Here is a 13,554-nt window from a genome sequence, read left to right on the forward strand (position 1 = left end):
GTTTCAGGTTCGATACCTGGCCTCACTCAGTGGATTAGGGATTCAGCGTTGTCGTGAGCTGTGGTGTAGCCCGCAGATGTGGCTCAGATCCTGCATTGCTATGGCTATGGTGCAGGCCGGCAGCTGTAGCTCTAATTCGACCCCTAGACTGGGAACCTCCAGATGCCGCAGGTGTGGCTCTAAAAAGCAAAAAAAAAAAAAAAAGAAAGAAAGAAAGAAAGAAAGAGAAAGACAAATGCCATGTGATATCACTTATATCTGGAATCTAATATATGGCACAAATGAATGTTTCCACAGAAAAGAAATTCATGCACTTGGAAAACAGATTTGTGGTCCCCAAGGGGGAGGGGGAGGGATGGACTGGGAGTCTGGGGTTAATAAATGCAAACTATTGCATTTGGAGTGGACAAGCAATGATCCTGCTGTGTAGCACAGGGAACTATATCTAGTCACTTATGATAGAACATGATGGAAGATAATGTGAGAAAAAGAATGTATATATATATGTGTGTGACTGGGTCACTTTGCTATAAGTAGAAATTGACAGAACACCTTAAACCAGCTATAATGGAAAAAATAAAAATCATTTAAAAAAGAAGCTGGGTTGAGAAGGGGAAGGGAGAGACAGTTTACAAACAGAAAAATAAAGATAAGAATTACAGTAGATCTCTTGTAAAAAAACAACAAAAAATAAAACAAAAACAAGCCAGAAGATGGGAGTAAAACCTTTAAACTAGTAGGAAAAAAATATTGATAGCTTAGGATTCTTTACCCAATAAAAAAATATCTTTCAAAAATGGAGAATACAGACTTTCTGATGCATGGGGAAGCTAAACAAAGACTTCACTAGCATATCAGCACTACCAGAAACATTGAAAAGAAAGTCCTTTAGGAGAAGAAGCATGTTATGAAACAGAACTAAAAAATGTACTTCTACACAACCCATGAGTCAAAGAGAAAGTCACTTGGGAAATTAGAAATTACTTTGAACTCAATGCAAATGAAAACAAGATATGTCAAACTCTATGTTATGTTGCTAAAGTAATATTGTAAAGGAAAATCACTCCGGTTTCTCTTCTACTCCACTACAACCCTCCACTCAATAGAATTCACTTTTCATCACCAAACAGGTTTTTTTTTTTTTAGCCACACAAAGCAATTCTCAGATACCAGTTGGGTGTCCCGCAATTTAACTCAATTCTGACACTATCTACCTGGCGATAGCATCAGACCTTACAGGTTATTAGCTCAGTCCCACACACTGTCCCCATTTTAGACTCCAATTTTAAGTCCAGGTTGTCCCCTGTGCTTCTGACAGATCAGCTCTAAGGGGGCGGTTCCCATGACTTCCACCTGGGATTTGAGTATTTATTGGCACAGCTCAGAGAATGCAGGAAAACAATTTGCTTACTAGATTACTGGTTTATTACAAAGGATATACCCCAGAAGCAGCCATATGGAAGCGATGCACAGGGCAAGGTGTGCGGAAGGGGTCGTGGGGTTTCCATGCCATGCCAGACCTGCCACATCCCCCACCTGGAAGTTCGCTGAATCTCATACTTTAGGGATTTTTAAGGAGGCTTCACTGCCTGAGCATGACGGATCGCATCGCTGGCTCTTGCTAATTAATTCAGTTCTCCAGCCCTTCTCTCCTCCCTGGAGGTCAGGAGATGGGGCTGCAAACGCAACCCTCTATCACAGGGGTTTTCCCCTTGGCAACCAGGCCCCCACCCCATCTTTAGCAGCTCTTTAAAATCACCCCATTAACACAAACGCAGGCCTGACTGAAAAGGATTTGTTCTGAATAACAAAAGGTACTTTATCACTCTGATCACTTAGGCCATTCTAGAAGTTTTAGAAGCTCTGACCTGGAACGGAGACAGACCAAATATATATTCCTAATGACAAATCTCAATATCGCACATGTTTAGACAGAATTTAGAGCATTAAGTCCTTACATTAGAAAAAAGTCAGAGTTCCCTCTGTGGCTCGGGGAAAGGAACCCGACTAGTATCCATAAGGACATGGGCTCCATCCCTGGCTTTGTTCAGTGGGTTAAGGATCTGGCATTGCCATGAGCTTCAGTGTAGGACAGATGTGGCTCAGATCCCATGTGACTGTGGCTGTGGCACAGGCCGGCAGCTGTAGCTCCAATTTGACCCCTAGCCTGGGAAATGCCCTATGCTTGGGTGTGGCCCTGACCCTGAAAAGCAAAAAAAAAAAAAAAAAGGAAGCAAAAAGCCACCAGTGACCTAAAGAAAAAACAAATTAAAGTAAGGAGAGGAAAGGAAATAATACAGATAACAGAGGAAATAAAAGACAGACAATTAAATAGGAAATAAAAAATAGAGAATATCAATGGAATTAAATGCTGGTTATCTGACACCAATAAGAGTGATCAAATTTTAGGAAGACTGATCAAAGCAAGAAAAGAGAGAAGATACAAACTACCAATTATAGTGATGAGACAGGGGACAGCACTACAGATGCTGCAGACTCTAAAAAGAAACTATTACGAACAAGTTTTTGCCAATATATTTGTCAGCTTAGATGAAACAAATTCTCTGAAAAAAACAATCTCCCAAAGATCACTCAAGATGAAAGAGAGAATCTGAAAAGCTTTTAGTCTGCTCAGGCGACCGTAACAAAATACCACAGTCTGGGTGCTTCCAGATTGAAAACAACTGAAATTTGTTTTCACGCGGTTCTGGAGACTGGAAGTTGAAGATCAAGGTGCCAGCAGGTCAGTGTCTGCTGAGTTCTCACTCCTCGAGGTGCAGATGGCCACCTTCCTGCTACGTCCTCACATGGCAGGCAGATATCTTGCTCTCTTCCTCTTCTTATAAAATCACAGTCCTCTCAGATTAAGGTCTCGTCCTTTATTGTTATTATTATTATTATTATCATCATCATTAGCCTGCTCACAGCATATGCAAGTTCCCAGGCCAGGGAGAGAACCCAAGCTACAGCAGTAACTAGAGCCACAGCAGTGACAACACTGGATCCTTAACCTGCTGTACCACCAAGGAACTCCAGGGCCCCACCCTTACGGCCTCATTTAATCTTAATAACCTCCTAAAGACCCTATTTCCAGTATAGACACAGTGGGGATTAGGCTTCAATATATGAATTTTGGGGGACAAAATTCAGTCCATAGTATTTTTCCACTGGTCCCCCAAATTCATATCATTATCACATACAAAATATTCATTCCATCCTAACAGCCCCCAAAGTCTTAACTCATTCCAGTATCAACTCTAAACTTTTTACTTCTCTAGAATAAACGCCTAGAAGTTCTATTGCTGAGCTATGGGGTAACTGCATGTTTAATTAGAAACTGCCAGATTCCCAGGGTGGCTGTATCATTTTACATTTCCACCAGCAACGTCTGAGGGATCCAATTTCCCAGCATCCATGCCAACATTTGTTATTAGTGGTACTTCTTTTATTTTAGACATTCTAATAGATGTGTACTGACATCTTCTGCGGGGGGTTGTATTTTCCTAATGGCTAGTGGTATTGAACGACTTTCATGTGCTATTTGCCAACCATATATTTGGTGAAATATCTGTTCAACTCCTTTGCCCATTTTCTTTTTTTCTTTTTAGGGCCACACGCACGGCATATGGAGGTTCCGAGGCTAGGGGTCGAGTGGGAGCTGTAACTGCCAGCCTATGCCACATCCACAGCAACGCACCGCTGGATCCTTAACCCTCTGAGCTAGGCCAGGGATGGAACCTGCGTGCTCATGGATACTAGTCAGGTTCATTTTTGTTGAGCCCCGACAGGACCTCTGCCCATTTTCTAAATAATTGTTTATTTTCTCACTGTTGAGTTCAGAGAGCTCTTGTATACTCTACTTTTGAGTCTTTTATAAGATACGGAATTTGGAAATATTTTCTCCAAGTCAGAGGCCTGTCTTTTCATCCTCTTAAAAGGGTCTTTTACTGAGCCAATGTTTCAAAATTTCAATTATCAGTTTTTAAATTTGAATTCAATTACAATTTGGGTAAAAAGGTCAGTCTCACTATGCAAATTACAGGTACCCACATGGAGCTCGTGGTTATCTATTGAATGGCACAACTTAGAGGAAGGGTGGAATTTGGTTGGGCATCATTCCAGGTAAGGGACCAATATAAATAGGACCAGAGCATGATGGGGCAAGGGAAGTTAGAGACAAACAGACAGACCTAATTGGGTAAAGTCTGAGATTCAGGATGAGCAAAGGGACTCCAAATGGAAAGGTCAATTGGGTCCAGACTGTGAAAGATGCTGAATACCAAGAAGACAGTTGAAGCCTCACCAGGTAGCCTCCGCAGAGCACCAGGGATCTTCTGAACAGGAGAAAGCTGTTATTGCAGGCAGTGTTTTTGGAAGATTCATGGGTAGCAGTGTTCAGAGGACTAGGAAAAGTTGAAACCATGCTCTCCTCTCCTTCCTCCTGCTTCCCTCTCCAAACTCAGTCATGAGAGCCCAGTCAGGGATAATGCCAAAAACATTTAAGTTTTTTTTCCTAATCTTGAGCACCTTGCCTTATCTTGTTAATCACAGATAAAGTACAATGAAGAGGCTTAAGATAATACCTTAAGAAGTGAGAGAGCTTATAGGTATTATTGTAGAGAATATCAGTTTATAGAAAAAAAAGTTTTTACAAAAGAAGAGTGGGGAAACAGAGTTAACGAAAGTAAGAAAAATTCAGTGATAAAGGAGAGGCTCAAGGAAGTAAAGTTTTGCTTAATATTATTATCCAAAGGTTGACAGACATTTATAGACAAAAATAGTTGACAGTTTTTCATAATGATCAAAAATAGGAAAGACTACAGATCTGATATCTGTGACTAAGAGACATCATTTGAATGTGATCAATAAGTCAGAAGATAAAGTGGTCTCAGAGTAGATTTGTTGGCTTAGTCTTATTAAGAGCCCAAGCACCTTCAGTCCTTGCTCTCTGCCACCCTTAGTGCACATGTGATGGTTTTTCCTCATGGCCACAAGATGGCTGTCACAGCACCAGGCATCACATTCTCACATGACACCACCCACATTAGGAATCAAGATGTTGGGATTTGGAGTGGGGATGTCTGCACTTCCCCTCTTTTTTCAGGGGGAAACTATCCCAAGCCTTCCACTAGGATTCTAATTACAATTCACTGACCAGGACTTGATTACATGACCAGGTGTCGAACAGTCACAGGCAAAGGGGAAAGGGGTTGCCAATCACGGCTAAGGTCAAACATGACTCAACTCACAGCACACTGCCATCCTGCCCAAATTAAATTGAGACAGTAAACAGGAAGAGGAATGACCGATGGATAAGCAAGTTACCTTGTCTGTCTCAGAGAAGGACAGAAGAATTGACCAGGGGGAATATGGGGGAATTAGAGAAGCTTTATGGGACAGCAGTCCAATAAATTCCAGAACGTACCACTCATGTCTGCGGTCACCACTGAACGTCTGGCACCAATCGTGCACGTTGTGGGTGCTCAATACACATTCTAGGATAACTGAATGAGGAGGTGACAAACTGAGTAGGATTTAAACATGCAGAAATATTTATGAGGGCTGAGAAATCACACTGATATTAAGAAAGTGGGCTTTCTTTATCAGAGAGCCAAAACACCCGCAATGTTTCTCTTTTAGGGAGGCAAGCTAATCATGATGCCTGGCTCTTCACCACGCCTGGGTGCTGATGGACAGGCTTGTCCAGGCAGAAGACCGTGACCACCAATGAGAAGACGAAAAAGGCAGGGATCTTTGACAGCCCAAAGAATGCCATCAGGGGAACAACTCATTAATCCTTCCACACCTATTTCTTGAGACCATAAGAAATATGGCACATAATAAATACGGCACATCAGGCACTGTTCTAGGTACTTGCAATACATTAGCAAACACAAACAAACAAAACATTTCCTGCTCCCATGAGCTTATATTGTGGCATAAGAATGGGTGAATTACAGTTAGCAAAGTGAACGAAGTTAGCAGGTGACAAGTGCTATGGAAAATAAACAGAAGAGGGTAAAAGGGGTCAGAAATCCTGGGGCGGGCGCTATGGGAGGGTTTAAACAGGGTGGTCAGAGACATCTCACTGAGAAGAAGGTGACAACTAAGCAAACTCTCCAACGAGGCAAAGGAGGGTAAGAAAACTTGTGGGATGCAGTTCCCGTCGTGGTTCAGTGGTTAACGAATCCGACTGGGCACCATGAGGTTGCGGGTTTGATCCCTGGCCTTGCTCAGTGGGTTAAGGATCTGGCATGGCCGTGTGCTGTGGTGTAGGTCGCAGAGGCAGCTCGGATCCTGCACTGCTGTGGCTCTGGCGTAGGCCGGTGGCTACAGCTCTGATTCAACCCCTAGCCTGGGAACCTCCATATGCTGCAGGAAGCGGCCCTAGAAAAGGAAAAAAAAAAAAGAGAAAAAAGAAAACTTGTGGGAACACTGTGTCTAAGCTTAGAAACCCCACTTCTCCACGCTACACAGAGACTTTATTATTGGCACCTTCCCTGCCTCCACCCTTCTAGAAACATGGGCCTCCCAAACCTGCCCAAGAGATCTCAGCGTGTCAGGGAAGAGAGCCACTCACTACTTCTCCTGGAAACAAAGTTGAGGACCTCAGTACACAAGTTTTGACTTTTTGCATTGATTGGATTTTGTTATTTCTTCGCCATTTCACACATTTGACACTGAAATATAGTGCTTGCATTTAATTAATTAAGGATGAATCCCCTTTAATTTTATTGTGGCTCATTATCATCACCTTAATATGTCTCTTCCAACTAATGTTTCTTTGTGAGAACTATAATGGGGACAATGTCATGAGAAAAAATTAGCCCCTGACACGTAAGCTGGATCAATGCACTGCAGTTGAGATCTGGAAAAGTATAAACCCTACGAAAATTTAGAAAATACTTATGAAGTCACCATGATTCTATCCTGATGCTCGCTAAGTGAGACTTTTAAGTTACGAGGGAAAAGAGAACGGTCTTGTTTTGGGGTTCTGCACATTCCAGTGGTGCCAATGACCAGTTTGTGTGACATTGGGGAAATGCAATGGCTTCAGTTTCCTTTTCTGTAAAATAAAGGGCTGGACTGGGCTGATCTGTGTGATCCCATCCAGCCCCCAGCTCCTTCAACTCTAAATAATTAGTTTTGTCAAGCTACGCACAGACTTGGCTTTCGGCTTCTTTGAAGCAGATATTTGTTGTGGCCAAAATTGCATTTTCAAAAGAGTTAAATTCATAACTTAAAACTACCCTGCTTTCCAAACTGTTTGTCTTAAGGTAGTGACCACTAGCAGGTTTTTTTTTTTTTCTTAATACAAAATACAGATTAAATGTTATCATGACACCCTGAAACTCAGGTTCAATTTCAATGATAGTACTTATGTTACAAAATAGAACACATTTTAAATGCACCACCTTTAAAAAAGAACAGGTTTTTACTCTATTTGATATATCTATCAATCCAGAAAGGTTTCTTTTTCTTTTCTTTTCTTCTTTTTTTTCCTTTTTAGGGCCGCACCTGCAGCATATGGAAGTTCCCAGGCTAGAGGCTGAATCGGAGCTGCAGTTGGCAGCCTACACCACGGCCATGGCAACACTGGATCTGAGCCGCATCTTTGACCTATGTTACAGCTTGAGGCAAACCCGCTGAACAAGGTCAGGGTTTGAACCTGCATCCTCACAGATACTATGTCAGGTTCTTAACCCACTGAGCCACAAAGGGAACTCCAAAGTTTTGTTTTGTTTCGTTAACACCCACACCCATGGCGTCTGGATGTTCCTGGGGCTGGGGACTGAATAACCCAGAAAGTTTTCAAATTCCACCATTCAAAGCAAGTCCATCTGGAGAAACTCACCCTACCTGAAGAACTAGTAAGCTCATGATTTCGAGATGCCTCAGGGATTTGGGGTTTAACTTTGAGCCTTCCTCAAACAGCTGTGGATCTTGGAAAAACCGTTTAACCTCTTGTGTGCTCAGTTTCCTTCTCTGCAAATTTCAGGAGCTGGGGACCTCAGGTTCCTCTGAGGTTTACATTCTCTGCCTCCGGCCCAGATAAGGAAATCTGCTTGCAGGAGCCATCAGGAGGGAGGCTCTTCTCACCAGCCCTGGGAGGCCTCGCTGGCCCTGCAGCCCAGAGGACAACAAGGCCAGCAAATACCAAAGAGCCACCTATGGACTACACAGGCTTCAACGTGGGCACCCAGATTTTAATTTCCTCTTACAGCACAGTCCCTGGGGTAAACTGTACTTTCCAGTGGAATAATAACCACCGAGGATATTTTGATCGCTCGAGGAGATCTCATTTTGAAATCAGGTTTAAGACACATTTCCCTGGTGGTTTTCATTATCAACAAAATGAAAGCCCCCCAAAGAATGTTTACAAACTAGAGTTTAAATACATTGGGATATGAAAAAGTGTCTCTCCAAGAGTTAAGCATCTGTAAATATTTAAGACCAGGTGAAATCACAAATATGCCTTCCAATGACCTCTTTTACATTTGAGTAGAAGCCAAAGGAGCCAGCAAAATACCAGGGAACATTATGACATGAAACTGTTAACTCTACGGTCCTATATAAGAACTCAAATTACAACACAGAGTTGGGGAAAACGCATAAATTGTCCAGATACAAACAAAATCAACTCCGCACTTGAGAAAACAGATCACACAGAGGACGCTGAAGCATCCCCCTTTCCTCTCGGATACACTTGGATAGTAATGAGTTCACATCAAGACCAGGCTACACAATAAATAAAGCTTCTTTGCCTGAATTTTCACGATTTAGCTGCCCCCGCCCCTAGACAACATGCATCACAGCCTCACACTTTACTCTGGTTCTCTCTGCCTGTGGACCAGACATTATGTTAGATGCTTTATTCACATCCTAGTAAGTGTTCTTCTCAGCAGCCCCTAACAGTAGCAATTGTTTGCTCTGTTACAGGGCAGTAGAAACTGAGGTCCCAAGAGATTATGTGTCTGCTACAAACTGCTTTTCCTTCAAATTCCAAAAAACATTAAGGAAGACAGTCCTTGATCACAGCCTTCCTTCCTTCCTTCCTGCAGAAACTCATTCTAGGAGTTCCCGTCGTGGCGCAGTGGTTAACGAATCCAACTAGGAACCATGAGGTTGCGGGTTCGGTCCCTGCCCTTGCTCAGTGGGTTAACGATCTGGCGTTGCCGTGAGCTGTGGTGTAGGTTGCAGACGCGGCTCGGATCCTGCGTTGCTGTGGCTCTGGCGTAGGCCGGTGGCTACAGCTCCGATTGGACCCCTAGCCTGGGAACCTCCATATGCCGCGGGAGCGGCCCAAGAAATAGCAACAACAACAACAACAACAACAACAACAACAACAAAAGAAACTCATTCTACTTCTAACACACTCTACTCTGTGGAAAGCATCCTATAAAAGCAGCCCACCTCCACCTTTTTCTTTCTTCCTTTCTTTCTCTTTCTTTCTTTCTTTCTCTCTTTTTTTTGTTGTTGTTGTTGCTTTTTAGGGTCACACTTGCGGCACATGGAGGTTCCCAGGCTAGGGGTCCAATTGGAGTTGTAGCTGTGAGCCTATGCCAGAGCCACAGCAACGTGGGACCCGAGCTGTGTCTGCCACCTACACCACAGCTCACGGCGGTGCCAGATCCTTAACCCACTGAGCGAGGCCAGAGATCGAACCCACAACCTCACGGTTCCTAGTCGGATTTGTTTCCGCTGAGCCACAACAGGAACCCCTACCTCCATTTTTTTACGCAGTTTGCAGTGAAGAACAGAACTCAGAGAAATGATTAGCTCAGTTGTGCCTCTGCCTTCATTATCTGAGTACCCCTGTAGCTCGCCTTTTCTGGGATAAATTATAAACTTTCCTTTCTGTTTCCCTTTGCAACCATTTTTCAAAAGACATCTTCTCTTTTAGGAGTGGAACTGAGAAAGAGAAACAGTATTTTAAGAGAGGGGAGTAAAACAAAAAGATTACCACAGCGTTTTTCCATTAGCACCATGACATTTCTAATAATCTACCCAGAAGGATTTTTTTTTTTAGCATCCTCCTAAGTGCCTCTTGAAAACCTCTGTGACATACACGATAGCTACTGACTAATTTGTTCTGGCAGAAAAATGAATTCAGTATTATCGAAAATATGTTTCCTATCACCAGATCTTATTCAGGTCATTGAGTGGCTTTTCACTGGTAGAAGGGAGTAGAATTTACCTTTAATGAAACATTATTGAGAAGAGAGAGAAAAATAACATTTTGACCTACTCCAACATTAGCAAAATGCAAATCATAGTCAATTTTCAAGGAGGTGATATTTCAGTGGCTTGCATTTCTGGGGTTGTGCATTAATCTGAATTTTTTTTTTTAAGCAAGGTGAACGAAAGGGGCAGGAAACAGACTGTGAATAAACAACTGTGAAAAACTAACTTTAAGCAGCTTTCAGCTTAGTGACTGAGATAATGCCATTTCTCTAGAGAAGTTCTAAATATAGAGGAATAATGGATAGCAGTTTACCACAAGCTGTGCAGCTTCCTAAACCAGCAGGGCATTGAATGGGGGAGGATTGTAAAGTCCCCACAGCAACTTCAGAGATTGATTAAGGATGTGTTAGCGACAGGTTCCAATGGGCGTGGCAGGGTGGGGACGGGCGGGGGGGTGGGGTTTACTGTCACAGCTCATTCTTTTTTTAATTCTGGTGCCGAGATGGGGGTAGCTGCACTGTCAGAAGCAGATGTGGGTGATGAGGATGTTAAGGGGAAGAAAAGAGAGCTCTTCATTATTCCTCTTTTGGAAATAAAGAGGGATAAAATTCAGCAATCACTTCCCTATGATTTGTCAGCACAGCCAGGATACTGGCTTCCTTTCCCTAGGTGAGATTGCTTCCTGCTGCCAGCATGAGGGAGCAGGATGGATAAATGTGTGAAAAAGAAAATTAAGCTTGAAGGGTAGCTTTTATTTTGATGCTTGCTAGGCATTCTTTCTTGTGTTAAAATTAGATGTTTTGGAGTTCCTGTTGTGGCACAGTGGAAATGGGAATACGACTAGGAACCGTGAGGTTGCAGGTTCGATCCCTGGCCTCGCTCAGTGGGTTAAGGATCTGGCGTTGCCATGAGCTGTGGGGTAGGTAGCAGACGCGGCTCGGATCTGGCGTTGCTGTGGCTGTGGCATAGGCCAGCAGCTGTAGCTCCAATTAGACCCCTAGCCTGGGACCCTGGGACGTGCTGAGGGTGCGTCCCCCAAAAAAGGCAAAAGACAAAAAAAATTAGACATATTGGTGACTGACAGCCATAGCATTTTAATGCAGGGCAGCTTTCCCTAGAGAGACCCCCCATATGCATAACATAAGGGGCAGTTTTCACAAAGTATTACAACTTCTTGGACTTTGTCTTTAGCTACAAAGAAGCAGAAAAATCTGAAAATCTAGTCTAGTGCCGTGGGTAAACTATGCCAGGGAGTAACAGTCACTTCGATACTAGCAAAAAGCTCCCTGGTCAAAACCACACCATTAAATGCATATTTAATCAGAGTTTATAGACAGAGAAAAAAATTCAAAGGTTCTCTCACAAATGACCTTTATAAGAGATGTCTTCCTCTCAGCTGCCTCAGGGCAAAATTTCAACCAAAGTGAAATGGGATGAGATGCGGCTGATTATTTAACAAGATCTTGTCATCAGAGAGAACGTAACTTCTTTTTTCAGAGTTAGGGCTTCATACATATTTTGGAGATGGTTTGGTGATTCAGCAGTTCAGGTTTATAATTTTCTAATTAAAATGTATCCTTCACATCAATTTTAGAAAAAAGTAAGTAACAAGCTTAACCCATGGCATTTAATCATTGAGATTTGTTTTGACATTTTTAGAACATGGAACCTAATACAGAGATGCGATTACTTCGCAATAGATTTGCAAGGAAGGTGACATGTCGCCTGAGAATTTACAGAGGAAGAATGCATTATTAGTCTGATGGGGGAAGAGAAGACAGAAAAGAGCTCGATGTCAAAAAATTCAACATACATGCATGATTTTCAAAGCGCCTCTCTTTAAAGTCTGGGAATAACCTTGTATCTGAACTTTCTTCCATCGTAGCATGCTTGGCTGCTCCACCCCTGGCCCTCTTTAGATCTGAGAGGAAAGGAACAAGGGTGCATGGAAAATGAGTTGGCTAACCAACAGCCAAAGGGTACAAGCTTGATCTACTGTGTAGGACAGTGTGGCCTGCTCTGGACCCATCGGCTCCCGGCTTACTGCTCAGCTCTCAGACCCTGACATGATGCCCTAATACTGTCCGGACACAAACAGAGGGTATTTAAGGAGTGTCTCTCCAGCTGCTCTGTAGCCTAGAAGAAAGCCATCCCGAAGGTGACATTTGTCGGCTGGCTCCCCCTCCAGCCCGCCTACCTTCCTGGTCCCAGTTGAGGAAGGACTGTCCCCTGGTGACCTTGCTGAAGGGAGAGGATTTAGAAACAGGGAAGTGGGATGGTCATGTGAATAACTCCATCATTCATTTTCAGCTTCAGAGTAGAGGCTCCTGGACACAGATGCGCAGAGGATGGGGGTTTTCGTATCAGACAGGCCCGCATTCGAATATTGGTTCTGCCACTTTGTGACCTTGGACAAATTACTGAACGTCTCTGGTCTTCGGTTACTTCTGATACAGAAGGGAGAACACAATACCTACCTTTTAGGGTTAGGATGAGGTCTAATTGAGATAATATGTGTGTGATACACTCAGCATGGCTTTTGGCTAATAGGGCTCAATATCGTCAGGGGTTTTTTTAGGGCTCAGTATCTTTTTGTTTGTTTTTCAAGAGCTCAATAAAATTTGCGAAATTCTTTCAAGGACCAGAGGGTCTCTCCTTCTAGTTTTGAAAACATTTATTTTTATTTTTAATTTTTTTTGATAATTGCTTTTTTTTTTTTTCCAGGGCTGTACCTGTGGCATATGGAAGTTCCTAGGCTAGGGGTCAAATTGGAGCTGCAGCTGCTGGCCTATGCCACAGCCACAGCCACAGCAAATCAGAGATGCATCTGTGACCTACACCATAGCTCATGGCAACGCCGGGTCCTTAACCCACTGAATGAGGCCAGAAATGGAACCGAGTCCTCAGGGATACTAGTCTGGATTATCACTGCTGAATCACAACGGGAACTCTGGCCATTCTTTTACCAGATCATATAGCTACAGAGGTCCTGTAACTGAGAAACCCACCACCCACGAGGAAGTCAGCACAAGCCAGATTATGATGCTCCCATATATTAGTAACCTGAATCAACCAAGGTTTATTCCTTTCCAAGAATCCAGTGTTGACTTCGTATGAAAAGGAGAAAGGATCATTCCTTTTCTATTCTTTTTGCCATCGCATGTCTGGGTGGGCTGGAGGAGGCCCAACCAAGCACAGGTGGTTACATCCCCTGGGTGATCACTGCGCCGCCCAAGACATGCTGGACAGTTACTCATGCATTCTGACTCCAAGGCTTGCCCGGGCATCCATCTCCTCCCTCTGGACTGAGGGAGGGTAGTAGGGGCAGATGGAGTCCATGAGTTGCCACAAGGTCTATTTTCAGATTCA

At 43.3% G+C, this 13,554-nt stretch overlaps 1 long non-coding RNA gene across 3 annotated transcripts in view; it reads right to left on the bottom strand.

Moving 5' to 3' along the window:
- Window positions 1–13,554, bottom strand: part of LOC110257511 — a 35,723-nt gene that overhangs the window by 10,579 nt on the left and 11,590 nt on the right. The window contains exons 4-5 of one of the 3 annotated variants that reach the window (XR_002340229.1): window positions 12,383–12,632; window positions 11,226–12,106 (exon numbers count right to left, since the gene is read on the bottom strand). The exons of 1 other annotated variant lie outside the window; for it this stretch is intronic. This is a non-coding gene — a long non-coding RNA (uncharacterized LOC110257511). Of the gene's footprint in view, window positions 1–11,225; window positions 12,107–12,382; window positions 12,633–13,554 lie in introns of those variants that run through there. One more of the 3 variants, XR_002340228.1, reaches the window with a different exon arrangement.

This window comes from Sus scrofa, chromosome 18 (assembly GCF_000003025.6).
Source record: "Sus scrofa isolate TJ Tabasco breed Duroc chromosome 18, Sscrofa11.1, whole genome shotgun sequence".
NCBI lineage: Eukaryota > Metazoa > Chordata > Mammalia > Artiodactyla > Suidae > Sus > Sus scrofa.